General features: G+C 38.6%; 1 pseudogene; it reads left to right on the top strand.

The window, feature by feature from the left end:
- The first annotated feature begins 2,737 nt into the window (after positions 1-2,737).
- On the top strand, positions 2,738-5,801 carry LOC149181892 (uncharacterized; annotated as a pseudogene).
- Positions 5,802-15,642: the final 9,841 nt, after the last annotated feature.

Below are 15,642 nucleotides of genomic sequence, written 5' to 3'. Positions count from 1 at the left end.
AGCGCTTGGCAATTCGTTGCTAAGTATATGACCTTTGGTCCTGCACAGAACAAATATGTTACATACATCCGGGCGATTCAGGATTACTTGTGTAAATGAGCTGGCCAACAGAGAGTTCCAAAAGTCAATAATATTAATGAGAATCAAAGTGTTGCCTCCAGACATGCTACAATATTTAGCTGTTTACGCATAAGAGATACAGGCGAAACACCTCTATAACCCAGTGACAAATACAGTAAGGAGTAAATGAAGAGTATCACAATGTCTGTGCTGCAGATTCAATTAGCTCGAAGGGTATGTTTGAAACTTATTCAGAGACAGAGGTCCTTGTGGGCATTTCATGGCACTTGTTAATGCTGATGGATCTGGCGCTAATTATAAAAATTGGTTTTAAACGGCAAAAGAGAAGGTGAAAGTTCAAAAGCCCAATTAAATGAAGAATACCTACCACAACCGAAAAATAGGAAACGATGGTCTATTTCTAACTTCAGTTACAATTTCAAGGGATTCACACCTACAGATGTCACTTTTCAGATCCAAGCAAAATGTAACGCTGCTCCTTTAGCGATGGATGGCTTTTCATCTTCAGTTAGTAATGATTAAATCATCCCATATTCTGAATTGATTCATTTTTGGATAGAGTGAGTCTATTTATTGCATAGAAAATTTTTGAAGAGAGGGGGAGTTTTGAGAAGAAATGTGGGAAGAAAAAACCCAGCACTAACACTGTACAATTTTGAAAGAGAAATAATTAAATGGTGCAGCTCTGATTTATAATATCCTTGCGCTATGAGTTTTGGAAATGTGTTTTTCTCTCTGTTTCATATGTATCATGTGTTGTTTTGCAGTCCATTCACGATTGTTTACAACTGAATACTTTCAAGTGAGAAAGGTAGAATTCAATCATTACTCTGCCTTAGGAAGTGTTCAGTCTTTATGTGTTTTCTTCTGCCTAGAAAGGATTCATAAATTAATGCCCTTTTCAGCTTTCTTAAACAGTCTTTTCACATCATTTAATTTCAATTCGATTGCTAAAATCTCATGCTTATCTCGCCTTATGAAATATCCTGTGCTTTTGGTTAAATCTCTGTTCATGCTGTCCTCGTCCCATACAGCCCAGCAACTTAGTCATTAAATCAAATATCTCTCTTTCAAATTCATTTTACTAGCCTAAATCAGTTATCAATTAAGTCATCTTGGACTCTGTTGATCATTTTATCGAGATAGACCCGGAGAGAGCCCTCTCCTGTCCTCGTAGGGCTAGCTACGAGGCTGAGATTGGTTTGATGTTGCCTCGAGTTTTGCCTCCTTTCAGCCTGAGGCAGATTCGAGTGCTAACATAGTGGTGACCATACTGGGGACGAAATGGTTTACTTGAAGATTGTGTTGCCCCATTACATATCTCAAGTTCAGAGCTGATTTTTTATGGTGAAAAACGATCAGACACAAGAAGACGGCTGAGATCATTCACCTGGCGACTCCATTCACTGAAGAATCTAGCAATTAATCCTTCATGGTGACTCCACTGCAGAGAGATCAGTAACGGCAAGATTTTCAAGATGGATCGGATTGCAAGAAGATACGCTCCCATGAGTCGAGATCACATCCCAGGTTTTCCAAATAAAATGCCCAAGGTAGATTGGTCAAAGAATTTGCCTGTGTTCAGAAATGCAGAAGGTAATGACGATGCTCTTCATCTGGTGAAATTTCATATTCATGTGCATAGATTAAAGATAAATTTTCCTGAGGACTGTTTGATGAAAATGTTTATGGCTACTTTGGAAGACGAAGCTCGATCTTGGTATGAAAGCTTGCCACCTGCTTCCATTTATTGTGTAAAGGATTTTCATTCAATATTCTTTGAGAAGTATAGAGAATCTTATCCAGCATTAAATTTAGTTCAGGATTGATGCAAGCATGCTTATGGTTTTATTGAGAACCTTGAAAAATACTATGAGGATGATAATTTTACGGACGAAGAAATCATGGAAGCATTGTATGAAAATCCGTTTCAGTAGCCTACAGAACTCTTAGAGGAAACTTTGCAGCAGGATCAAAATCATCAGGTCAAAGATTTCCATATGACTGAAAATCATGGAAAAAGAAGTCCTATTTCAGATCTGGTTGAAATAAATGAGGATACGTAGGAAAATGATGTTCCATTCTCCGAAAATGATGACGATAAACCAGATCGAGAGACGGATTGTGATGAGGAAAAATATGTCGTTCCGGATCTCATAGAAGAGAATTGCATTATTGAGGCTGTCTCAAATGAAGAAGACAGAGTTACAAGTCTAACTGCCCTCATCTCATCAGAACACAACCTTCCCACCAAGGTAATCTAGTCAATTCATGAACAACAAGAGGATATCTTTGTTCAGGTAGGTGAAAAAGTTTCTCTGGATGAATTTATGATAGAGGATAGAGACGTCATGCTTGAGTTTCAAGAATCATTCGAAGATGCTTTCTTATGATTAATGAATGTAATAAGGAACATGAAAACCTGGCTATCATATCATATGAAAATGACCTACAGTACATTCACTTCCATTCAGATTCCTCTTCATGTGTTGAAATGTTTTGCCAAGAAGATATCTGCTCAGCCACCTGTTTAAAGTTTTTTCAAGCCCAGGAGCATACTTTTACTGAAGCACATGATGAAGGAAGATCAGAATTTGAAACAAAGGACACCCTGTTTCTTCAGCAGGAAGAAAATATTCATTTTTTTCACGATCCAATGGCAGATTTATTGCAGTCGGCAGTAAAGGTGATTATTGCAGTGTTCGGTGATGAAGGAGATCAGGGTCAAATAGCTTTTCAGATGCCCAGTTACAAGTATCTACGATTGACCCGGAGATCTGATCAGGAGAATCAAGCAAGGAGGCATCTGCTTGATTGGTTACATTGGCATTTTGATATAGTTTGATCGTATATGGCCTTGTAAGAAACACAGGTGGCCATGTACTGCCACCAAGCTTTAAGTTCTAAGTTCAGGTCTAGGTATTTTGACTTAGTTTGCTAGAGTTAAGTTTTTTAGTCGTTTCAGTTCGCACTGAGTTAGTTTGAGTGAAGTTTCAGTCAATAAATTGAGTCGTGTTGGTTTGTCGGAATAATGGACTCCATAGCCCAAATGGACAAAGGCACTATCTGCTCACCCAAAGATTTGCAGTTCTTGGCACCTCCACAGAGTGGCAGCTGCCATCCCAATTGGAGCCAATGTTAGACTCAGTCTTGTTAGTCTTCTGTCAGAGTCGAATTCAACATGTTCATTTCTCGTCATTTGCAGTCATCAAATACCAGTTTGGTCAAAAAGGGTCATTTTAATCCTTGAGTCCAGGGTTTTGTCTCCAGAAGTGTTCACTAACGCCTGCAGGCCAAAGAGAGCTTCAATAAGGTTTCACTTCAAGATCCACATTCTTAATAATGCTGAAGGACAGTTCTTCTTCAAAACTCTATTTTAAAGAAGAAATTATTAAGTTCGTTCAATACATGGTTGATAAGGTTTTACAGCTCTTCAGGCAACCCTAGCCATCTTACTAGGTTCAGCAGCCCCTATCCCTGCAAAAGCACAAACAGATAGAACATCATCAACACAAAGAGACAAAGCAAGATCTACAGGGGTTGGAGCGGGATTTTTCAAAGCTAATCTAGTTATATCTCATATCAACAAGTGTATGACTGAAGCCCCTAGACAACATTAAGTACGAGAAAATTCATTTACTCAATACAGTACCAGTTTTCCTTTATTAAAGATGGACCTATAGACAAAGCAAATGAAATACTATTGGAAATGAAGGGAACTTTTGGACCACATGATTGTAGGTTGCTATGTATTAATTCTTCACAATCAAATGAAGAGATCTTACTAGAAGATATCTGGACTCCTTTTGTTTCATCATCTTTGATAATTCATCATCTGACCATGTTCTAGGCCGCTGTTTCAACAGAAATGACTTGGAACAGATTAATGAATTCATGCAAGAATTTTCTGTAAAGAATATTATCCCATACATGGAGCAGAAAATACGCTCCTTGAATCAACAGGTTTCAGCAACAAGGAAGGGGTTGAAAAATCAGTTTAAAAACCTTTGGTGGCATAAGGGGAAGGATGATACTGCTGATGTTTCGAATGGGTCCATCTACACATTTAGTTCGATAGAGTCTCAGATCAGAATTTTGGGAGACTATGCCTTTACGTTGTGTGATTATGAACTTGCTCTTTCAAATTATCGATTGTTATCCAGTGACTACAAGATTGACAAGGCTTTGAAGCGTTATGCTGGTGTTTAGTAAATGATTGGACTTTCACTATTTATGCTGGATCAATCAAGAAAGGAAGCAGAGTATTCCATGGAAACGAATTTTACAACTTATCAAAAAATAGGTGCCTCAGGTCAGAGATATGCCACAAGATGTGCACTTTGGTGGTCGGAATTGCACAAAGCTAGGGGGCAATTCAAGGAGGCTACCAATGTCTACTTCCATATCTCTAGTGAGGAACCAAGCTTACATGCAGGTATATTGCTGGAGCAGGCAACCTATTGTTATATGCGTGCAAATCCACGCATGCTCAGGAAATTTGGATTCCATCTTGTCCTTGCAGGAAATCGCTACACTATATGTAGACAGCGGAAACATGCCATTAGAGCATATATGTGTGTTCTTCCTATATTTGAAGGCGATGGATGGAATTATATCAGAGACCATGTCCACTTTAATCTTGGAAGATGGTATGCTGTTATCGGAAAGTCAGAACTGGCCATTTATCATTTTATGAGATTACTTGCATGAAGTCATCAATTAGCTGTAACTTAGGAAATGTTTCTAGGAGATTTCCTGCGTGTTTTTGGGAGTGTTGGTAAAAAAGATGAAATGTTCAAACTGAAGTTGCCTGCCATTAATATGACATCACTGGGAATTCATTTTGAGGATCACCGCACATATGGCTCTGCTGGAGCTATTATTTTACCAGAAAAGACATGGCAATATTTGGAGGAAGGATTAGTTCCATCGACATCCCCGACATCAAGTAACTGGTTAGATTCTGTAGCAAGGTATTCTTCCAAATCTTTAAAAGGAAAAGATAGCAATATTTGTATTGCTGGAGAGGCTATAAATGTGGAGCTTGAGTTTAAGAATCCTCTTCATATCCCTATTGATATATCTGCAGTTTACCTCATATGTGATTTCATTCCTGAAATGATGTCGGAGAAAGTTGGTGTTTTTCATCACGGAGAAAAAGAAATTGGATCTGAAATTGCACTATCTAATCATAGCATCGATGAAGAGGGTAACATATATGATCGTGGTGCTTCTTCATTGGTTTTATCTGAGGAGGCTTTTAGTCTGAAAGGAGGTCAAAGTATGATGGCACATTTGAAAGTGACTCCTAAAATGGAAGGTCTCCTCCAGATAGTTGGTGTGAAATGGGTTTTCTCACGCACTGTTACTGGACGATATGACTTTACTTCTCAATTACCAAAGAAAAAAGGGTCAAGAGGAAGAGTAAGGATTCCACAGAATATCCTTCACATCAACGTTCGAAGTTTTTTGTCCTAAAGCATTTGTCAAGGCTCGAGGGAACTATCGATAGAATGCCAGTCAAAACTAATGTTGGAGAACTTCACCGCTTAGTACTGGAGCTTTCAAATTGATCTTGTGAAACAATAAAGAACATGAAACTGAAGATCAGTCATCCAAGATTTCTAATGGTTGGGGAGCTAGAAGATCTTGATGCAAAATTTCCTACATGCCTCGAAACCAAGAAAAACAAAATGGAATTCTCATCATGTGGGTCGTGAAGGCAGAGCATGGAAATGGGTTGTTGGCGATCGAGATTTACATGGAAAATCATCAATTGGAGATGGATATTTTTGAACTACTGAGATACCTTTCAAAGTTTCAACCTTGCAGATCATACTAAGATGAAGTTAAATTCCAAAAGGCGTAAAGATTCCAGGAAGCACAAGCACCCAAACTCTCCAGGTAGGAGGGTCGCACGTTTTCTGAATTCTCTGTTCATGATTGGGGGCACCAAGAAGCCAAAGCTTTCGTCATCTTCTTTTAAGCGACTCCCATCCATGTTATTCCTCTGAAAGAAAACCCATCTCCACGTATTCATCTTCTTCTTCAGTCTAATCCAGGTGATGCATGAGATAAGAATCCAGAGGGTCGAAGAAGAGGCATGTAACTTTCAACCCAACAATTGTACTTTTGAAAATCCAACCCCTAGCCCAAATCCCCCTTATTATCCACATTCACATCCGGTTACCAATGCCTACAAGCTTCCACTGAGTAGCAAAGAATCGAAACTTCATATTCCTAAGTAGGACGGCAATTCACCATCAACAGACAGCTGAGATATCTTTAAAGACAACTGGTCAAACTGAAATCGTTTGCCAGACGAGACTCTGGGAAGTAATCAATTCAAAACGGACAATCGTGATAAGGAAAGCTTTTATGCTAATTTTGTTCCAAATACAGTTGAATGCAAAACTGTGGCTGTTGAGGGGTACAAGGCACAAAGTGAGATGGTGATTGAACATCTGGACAGATTGATCAGTGCGTGGAAGAAAGAAAGGAATATGTTGCGGTTGAAAATATGCATTTGAGTCTGAATTTTGTGATGGGGCTCATGAGAGGGTCTCCATCCATTATACATTGCGAACGAAGCGAAACGTTTAGAGCGCTTGGCAATTCGTTGCTAAGTATATGACCTTTGGTCCTGCACAGAAAAAATATGTTACATACATCTGGGCGATTCAGGATTACCTGTGTAAACGAGTTGGCCAACAGAGAGTTCCAAAAGTCAATAATATTAATGAGAATCAAAGTGTTGCCTCCAGACATGCTACAATATTTAGCTGTTTACGCATAAGAGATACAGGCGAAACACCTCTATAACCCAGTGACAAATACAGTAAGGAGTAAATGAAGAGTATCACAATGTCTGTGTTGCAGATTCAATTAGCTCGAAGGGTATGTTTGAAACTTATTCAGAGACAGAGGTCCTTGTGGGCGTTTCATGGCACTTGTTAATGCTGATGGATCTGGCGCTAATTATAAATATTGGTTTTAAATGGCAAAAGACAAGGTGAAAGGTCAAAAGCCCAATTAAATGAAGAATACCTACCACAGTCGAAAAATAGGAAACGATGGTCTATTTCTCACTACAATTTCAAGGGATTCACAACTACAGATGTCACCTTTTCAGATCCGAGCAAAATGTAACACTGCTCCTTTAGCGATGGATGGCTTTTCATCTTCAGTTAGTAATGATTAAATCATCCCATATTCTGAATCGATTCATTTTTTGATAGAGTGAGTCTATTTATTGTATAGAAAATTTTTGAAGAGAGGGGGAGTTCTGAGAAGAAGTGTGGGAAGAAAAAACCCAGCACTAACACTGTACAGTTTTGACAGAGAAATATTTAAATGGTGCAGCTCTGATTTATAAGATCCTTGTGGTATGAGTTTTGGCAATGTGTTTTTCTCTCTGTTTCATATGTATCATGTGTTGTTTTGCAGTCTCTTCACTATTGTTTACAGCTGAATACTTTCAAGTGAGAAAGGTAGAATTCAGTCATTGCTCTGCCTTGAGGAAGTGTTCAGTCTTTATGTGTTTTCTTCTGCCTGGAAAGGATTCATACATTAATGCCCTTTTCAGCTTTCTTAAACAGTCTTTTCACCTCATTTAATTTCAATTCGATTGCTAAAATCTCATGCTTATCTCACCTTATGAAATATCTTGTGCTTTTGGTTAAATCTCTGTTCATTCTGTCCTCATCCCATACAGCCCAGCAACTTAGTCATTAAATCAAATATCTCTCTTTCAAATTCATTTTACTAGCCTAAATCAGTTATCATTTAAGTCATCTCGGACTTTGTTGATCATTTTATCGAGATAGACCCGGAGAGAGTCCTCTCCTGTCCTCGTAGGGCTAGCTATGATGTTGATCTTGGTTTGATGTTGCCTCGAGTTTTGCCTTCTTTCAGCATGAGGCAGATTCGAGCGCTAACATATTAAATGGGTTATTTTTTAGTGATTCCACTTGTAATGGAGACCTAAAACATCCTATTCAATAACAAAATTTGTCTCATCTAGTTTGTATTTGATTTACTTGATCATTTGGTGAATTATATCTTCATGTAGCGAATATGTAACTTCTTGCAACAACACCTGTAACTTCCTGTAGCACTCTTCCAACATGTATATCAGGCTCACACAAATTTGTCAGAAAGCTTGGTTTTTTTCCTTTAGGGTTGAATCATAACCCCTATGCTCTAAATAAATGGTTGAGGAGAAATAAATGCCACTTAGGACTTATCTTCTTACCCCTGCAAAACATCTCAACAGTTTGGGTTAATGGACAGATTTATGAATTGGATAATACAATAATGATTTCTTTTATTGTCACATCCAATGAACTCTTGTGAATGGATCTAAACTCTTTGAAATACAATGATTTATATTTAGTTCATGATATTTACTTTATGAAATTATAATAGTTTTTCCTTGGATTTTATTTCCTGCAATAGGTTAAGATTTCCATTTCGAGCATTTCCATTTCTACAATTAGTTTAAGATTTGATTGAATTCACTCCATTACATCATGATAGTGAAAGGAAACATTGTATGTTGAACATATAGTTCTGATACCTCTTAAGTTTGTACGAAACCGAGGTTGATAATTAAAGTTGGTAGCCTTGGGAGTTACAACATTCTTGTTGCAATATAGAGGCTCATCGAATGGATCTACCAATATGGAGTCGGAACCTCTTAACTTCTTCAAGTTAGTTTCCATGGGAGTCACCATGGATTTGCAATCCATCATACCAAATATCTAAAGGATTTCTAATACATACTTTCCTTGACCTAGGAAGACTTCACCAAGTTTTTGCCATGCTTATAATACCAAGTAATAGTGCATCAGCCGAAGATCTTTCATATCGAACTCAAAAGCCAGCTGCTTCTTACACTAAATGATAAGAGGCTCGACACATGTTAGAAACATGTCATCGACATACAATAATAATATCACAAATGCATTCTTCATAACCTTAAAGTAAAGGTTTGGATCGACTTCACTCTTGTTAAATCCCAGTCTTCTCAGGTAGTTGTCATTACCACCGTACCAAGCTCTTGGGGCTTGTTTGAGTCCATAAAAGGCATTCTTCAATCTGTAAATATGATATTCCTTTACATACACCTCAAAGCTTTGAGGCTGACCTATGTACACCTCTTCTTCAATACGCCATTGAGGAAAGCAGTTTTTACATCCATCTGGTGCAAGTTCCATCCCAACGAAGCAGCAAGAGAAATGATGGATCTGATGGAGATGTACCTGGCAATTGGAGAAAAGGTCACATCATAGTCTTATCCCTCTTTTTGGGAGAACCCTCTAGCCACGAACTATTCCTTGTATTTGTCAATCCTACCATCTTTAGCGGGCTTTATCTTGTATATCCACTTGGAAGTTACCAATTGCATCCCTTCAATCCTTGGCACAATCTCCCATATATCAATTTTCATGATCGATTGGTAATATTCATTCATCACTCCATTCCACACCTGTTGGCTAGTTTCTTCTTCATATGTGGAAGGTTCCTCATCAATGAGTCTTGTCATGAGAGTTGCATAGCTAGAAAACCTCTTAGGTTTCTTCACTTCTCTAGGTGTGCCATCAAGAGTTGCATGTCCTTTTGCCTCTTCCAATGTAGATCTTCAGGCCCTTTTGGCCTACTGGTACATTCTATATAAATTGAATGTTCCTCCCTTGACACCTCTTACTTTAATTCATCCAAGGAATCTATAAAGAATTCCTTAGAGTTCCAATATGCCACTTTCTTATCGAGGGTAATATCTCGGCTAACCTCAATTCATCATTTCTATCGAATGTATACTCTGTAAGTCTTTGATGATTCATTGTATCTGCAAATATGCATTTCTTTCTTGAAGGCTCAAGATAGTTCCTCTTATCCTTAGGAACATGAATATATACAAGACAATCAAAGATTCTCATGTGCCCAACCTATGTCTTCCTTTTAGAGCAAGATTCTTCTTGAGTCATACCTTCCAAAACTCTATTTGGACTTTTATTTTGAATGTACACCATTGTTTGTGATGCCTCTCCCCATAAGAACAATGACGAGTCCAAATCATGCATCATGGTCTTGAAAAAAAATTCAATGGACCTATTCTTTTGTTCTACTAAATCATCTGTTTTGGATTAAAAGGAACAATTAGCTCCCTCTTAATCACAACCTACTTGCAGAAAGAAACAAGCTTCTTCAAGGTGTATTCTCCTCCATTGTTAGATCTCAGAATCTTGATTATCCTACCTTTCAAGTTTTCCACTTCATCTTTGAATTCCTGAAACTTTTTGAATACCTCATCCTTAGTCTTCAAGAGATATATCCATGTCTTATGGGAGAAGTCATCAATAAATATCACATAGTACAATAAACCACCAAACAATTTTATAGACATCAAACCACATACATTAGAATGAATGAGTTCCAAAGCTTCCTTATATCTATTATCATTGTTTGGAAATGGTTTCTTGATTTTATTCCCAAGAGCACAACCTTTTCATACACCATCGTTCTTTATTTGTAGTACAAGAACCCCTAACACTATTTGACTCAACTCAGGCAATGCTCTGAAATGAAGATGTCTATACCTTTTGATCCACAAGCTTTCGTGGATATTCCAGTGGACAGTTCGTCATAACATATCTTATTATATTATATTAAAAATATGAGGTTCTACACAATTATAGTTTTATTTAATTTCCAGATCTGTAAAATTAATTGTAATTAGTGCATGCATGTGAAAGTAAATCAAGAAGAAAAGTAGAGAATGACAAAATAATATCACACACACACATAATACACAAGATATGCTCTCTTGGAAACCCTTTCGGGTAAAGACCCACTTGGAAGGTGAGGTTGCTTCACTCTCTTTCTCTGTCTAGAAATATGGTTGCAAATATAAAAAAGTAATGCATGTGACATGTGGGCTGCTATAGTGAACAGATCATCTCTGTGTGCTACACCTCCTATCTCTCCTAGCTATATTTTCTCAGCTATGGAACAAAATGCTCTCCAAAGAATGGAATGTCTCTTCCTCCTAATGGTTCGGTTATAACACAACCCAATAGCCTACTAGTGGTTAATTTTGACTACATCAACTCTTAGCTAGAGTTACAAAATAGACTCTTTTAGAACATTTTACATCACAAACATGTGGCTAGCCCCTTTTCCATGAATAATGGGGGTTGACATGGCATCCTCCCAAACTATAGGTGTGAAAACATGAAGGTAAACTTCATAACTTTTGCGTATTGACTCTGATTGGCGTGATTCTTGCGTCATTGGAAAGCACTCTATGTGTGGAATAGCATGAAAATGTTTTCCATTAAGGAGAAAACTTTTACCCCCAAAAAATTTCATTTGAAACCTTAAAATTCTCCTAGAAGGTTTTAGGCCTCGTTTTTCCAAAATGGGTCTCGACAGTAAAAACAGTCCTGTGAGTTGATTCTTCCACTTTTTCCACTCCAAATGCATCAAGATGGATGAAAAACAATATAATGATCCAATTTGGATTACATCTCCCCATTTTGGGAGGCTTTTGGTCCCCAAAATCTTTTACTAAATCAGGTGAGGAAATTTTTCCTCCACCTTCTCTCTGGTGTACCATTTAGCTTTGCCTGGAAGTTGTCACTTCAACCCAATCTTTCAAAGGTCTTGTTGCCCTTGTCTTGTAGTTTTGGACCTCTTCTGCAAAAATTTGTCTTCTGTCAACTCTTCCTGAGCGTCTGGTTCCAAATCCTCCACAAAATGTGGGACATGTTCCTCTTCGTCATCTAGCATGGAAGGCTCAGAGTTTCAAATTCTCTACACTTACAACCGAGTAAATGTGCATATATGGTGGTAAACTGAGTTGATAGGCATTATCACCCACCTTTTCTAGTATCTCAAAGGGACCATACCTTAGAGCCTTGATTTTGTTACCAAGCCCCTGTAGCCTCTCCTTGTTCAACTGTAGCCATACTCTATCTTCCACGTTGAATGATTTCTCTGTTGTGTGTTGATCATGCCTGGTCTTATACTTTGTCTACGACTTCTGCAGTGTTTCCTATACCTGTCGATGGATATGCCTGATCTTCTATATAATTTTTTCAGCCCTCAAAGCATCTCCTGTAAGGTCTTCCTTCAATCCTCTTTGCTGCCCATTTGAAATATCCAAAGGTGAAGGTGGAAAATATCACAAACAAGTTTCAAATGGGTACTTTCCTGTAGAAGTGTGGACTACTCTGTTATAAGAATGTTGTGTATATACCAAATTTTCATCCCAGGTCTTCATATGCTTTTGGTTGTAACCCCTCAGAAGTTACACCAAAGTCCTATTGACTACTTATGTTTGTACATCTGTCTATGCATGGAATGTTGTAGATCTCTTAAACTTCGTGTCCATCATCTCCCACAATGTAGTCCAAAATGCACTAAGAAATCTTGTACCCCTATCTGAAATGCTGCTCTTGGTATCCCAAAGTGTACCTAGACCTGTCCAAATAACAATTTTGTCACTTCTCATCCGCTGATGGTCTTTTTATAGGGCATCAAAACACACATCTTGCTGAAAATGTCAACTACCACGAACAAGTAGTCACGTCCCTTCCTGGTTGTCAATAAACCTCCCACAAAGTCCATGGAAACTCTTTCCCAAGGATGAATAGGTATAATTAAGGGATGATATAGACCATGTTTCATGTTGCTAGGCTTTCTCGTACAACAAAGCATGCATCCTCTTATGAACCTAGCTATCTTCCATTGCATCCTGGGTCAGTACACACACCTATGCAAGTTAGCCACATTCTTCCCTACACCAAAGTGACCTGCAACCTTGGAGGTGCGAGCTTCTCTAATAAACTGCAAATGCTCACCTTTAGGAACACATAGCTTATCCAACTTGTAGAGTAACCCATCCTGGAGATGGTGGTCAACGATGTTATCGTCATCATGCACATGAATCTGACTCTGCAACTACTGATACACCTCCATGAAGTCTTCATCTTCTGTATATGCCTCTATGTATGCATCATGGGTGAATAGCTCCATGTGCATAAGAGTCCCCAAAGTTGTAATCTTTGATGTGGGTGGCCTTGAAATCATATCAACCAACTTGTTTGTGTTGCCCTTCTTATGTTTCATCACCAATTGAAACTGTTGTAAAAACTCCATCCACTTGTAGTGCCTCTTCTATTGTATCTTATTCTAGGCCCGCAAGTACTGTAACGGTTGGTGATCTCTTTGGATTATTATCTCATTTCCCATTAGATAGTGCCTCCACTTCTTCACAGCTTGCACTATGGCATAGAACTCCTTATCGTAGGTAGGGTAGTTAATAATTGACCCATGAAATACTTCAGAATATTAGCAAATGATTCTTTCCTCCTTGCATCAAGACAACTTCCATAGCATATCCACTCACATGACTCTCCACTTCAAAGGGTCATTGCAATTTTGGTAATGCCAGAACTAAAGCTTCACCGATCTTCTTTTTTCACTCATCGAAAGCATTTTTTTGCATTTTTCCCCACTGGAAACTCTTATCACATGTTGTTATGGCATGGAGCGGTGTTGCTACCACTGAAAACGAAGCTATAAATTTCCTCAAATATTGTGATTCCCCTATGGAACTTCTAACCTCAGTAGCAATAGTAGGCACCAACCATTTCATGATGGCCTCCATATTGGAAGGGTCTATCTTCAATTCTCCTCCACAAATCATGTTAATTTTAGGTATGTTCTATGCTTAGAGAAATTTATTTCAATTTTCACAGTTAGCTCAATATATTTTCTAGATTAGCAATCACATTAACATTAAAGTAAATTGCAGATAGAACATAAACATAAATCGCAGAAGAAAAGCCAAGACAAGAGTACACAAGATGTGGCGCTAGCTAGGGGAAAACCCCAATGTGGGGACACCCTTGATCAATTCTTTTTATATGTTCTTCAATAGTTCAACAAAGAGAGATAGAGAGAGAGATAGTACATTTACAACATAAGTCAACACTTTGACTTATCTACATAAGAGCATAGAACATCTCTAAGAAGATGATACATGAGATCCGTTGAAGACATGTTGTTTCAACTGATTCTCCAAGGTGACTTTTTCACCTATCATTGTGTTGCATCTCCTCATCATGCTACACCTCACCGTGTTGCACCCATCGTCACAATGTTGGACCTAATAACCATGTTGTACACATCATACTGTTGCATATTATGCTGCATTGTTGTCCCATGTGCCATTGTTGTACCATGCTACCATAGTTGTCCCATGTTCCATAGTTGCATTTTGTTGCCACACTGTGGTCCCATGTGGTATGTTGAACCATGTCGACATACAACATGTCTCATGTGCTTGCAGCACCATGATTGCCATGTCGTCCATTCTTGTCATGTTTTCCATGCTTATTGTTGTCCCATGTTTGCCTTAGCATTACTTTGTTGTCCCATTTACTATACAGATGTCCCTTGCCACTATTGCCCATATATATTGTTGTAGTTGTTGTCCCTAACAATCATTCTATACCTTGATGTTGTCCCCTTGTTGTTGTCCCCTTATCCTTGCCATACCTTTCTTTTGTCCCATGTGTCTTAGTAGCACCATGTAGCCTAGTTGTCCCATTTACTAGCATTGTTGTCTAGGTAAGTTTGAGCCCTCAAACTCTCCATGATGTCCCTGTTTTCAGGTGGTTAGGACTGTGGCCTACCAAAATCCCACATTTTCACCTATTGCCCCAAACAACCCTTCTTTAAATTGGCCTACCCTCAGCCTCCTTTTAGCAACTCGGTGCCTTGTTTTAAGCCTTAAAAGAGACCTCCCTTTCAGTTGCATTAGGCCTACGGCTAGGGCACCATTGGTATGTTTAGGACAACATCTATCTTCATCTTAATAGCGGCTAGGATACCCTTGAGATAGCATACGTTAGGGCTGCCTTAGTATAGTGTTAGGGCTGCCTTCTTAGACTGCGTTAGGGCTGCCTTTAGGACAACGTTTAGGGCTACCTTAGGACTGTGTTAGGGCTCCCTTTAGGATAGCGTTTAGGGCTACCTTAGGACTACGTTTAGCACTACCTATAAGTCAACGCATAGAACCTTTCCATCGCTTTGTTGGCCTGCCTTCTTTGTTGTGGCTAGGACAGCCTCTTTTCCTCCAACGTCTAGGGCTTTCACTCCTATATTTCTCTTCCACTAAAACCGAAGACAAGTGGAGAGAAATCAAGATAGAAGTGTGTGTGAAATGACTCTCAAGTCATCTCCTTTTGTACTAAAACGTTGAGTACATGTGGGATTTATTTGGTTGCTGGCCAACCTTGACGAATTGTCCCATAACACAAATACATTCATAATTCCATGAATACTTATTGGAATCGGATTATCTTTAAATCAATCCTACACCTCTCAATGAGAGGGATCCAAGAAAAATATCATCTGCCATAAATAAGATGACCAAAATGGAGTTTGGCCCTAGTTTCCAATTTTAACACTCCCTCTCAACTAGGGATAACTCCATCCGCTGATCCATCTGTCCGACTGTACTATCTCTTGCATCAGTGCCCTGCTCTA

The sequence above is a fragment of the Pinus tabuliformis genome, chromosome 3_2 (assembly GCF_031772625.1).
Source record: "Pinus tabuliformis cultivar Carrire ecotype Pingquan chromosome 3_2, CPIR1, whole genome shotgun sequence".
NCBI classification, from domain to species: Eukaryota; Viridiplantae; Streptophyta; class Pinopsida; order Pinales; family Pinaceae; genus Pinus; species Pinus tabuliformis.
This window is presented reverse-complemented; position numbering and strand designations above follow the sequence as displayed.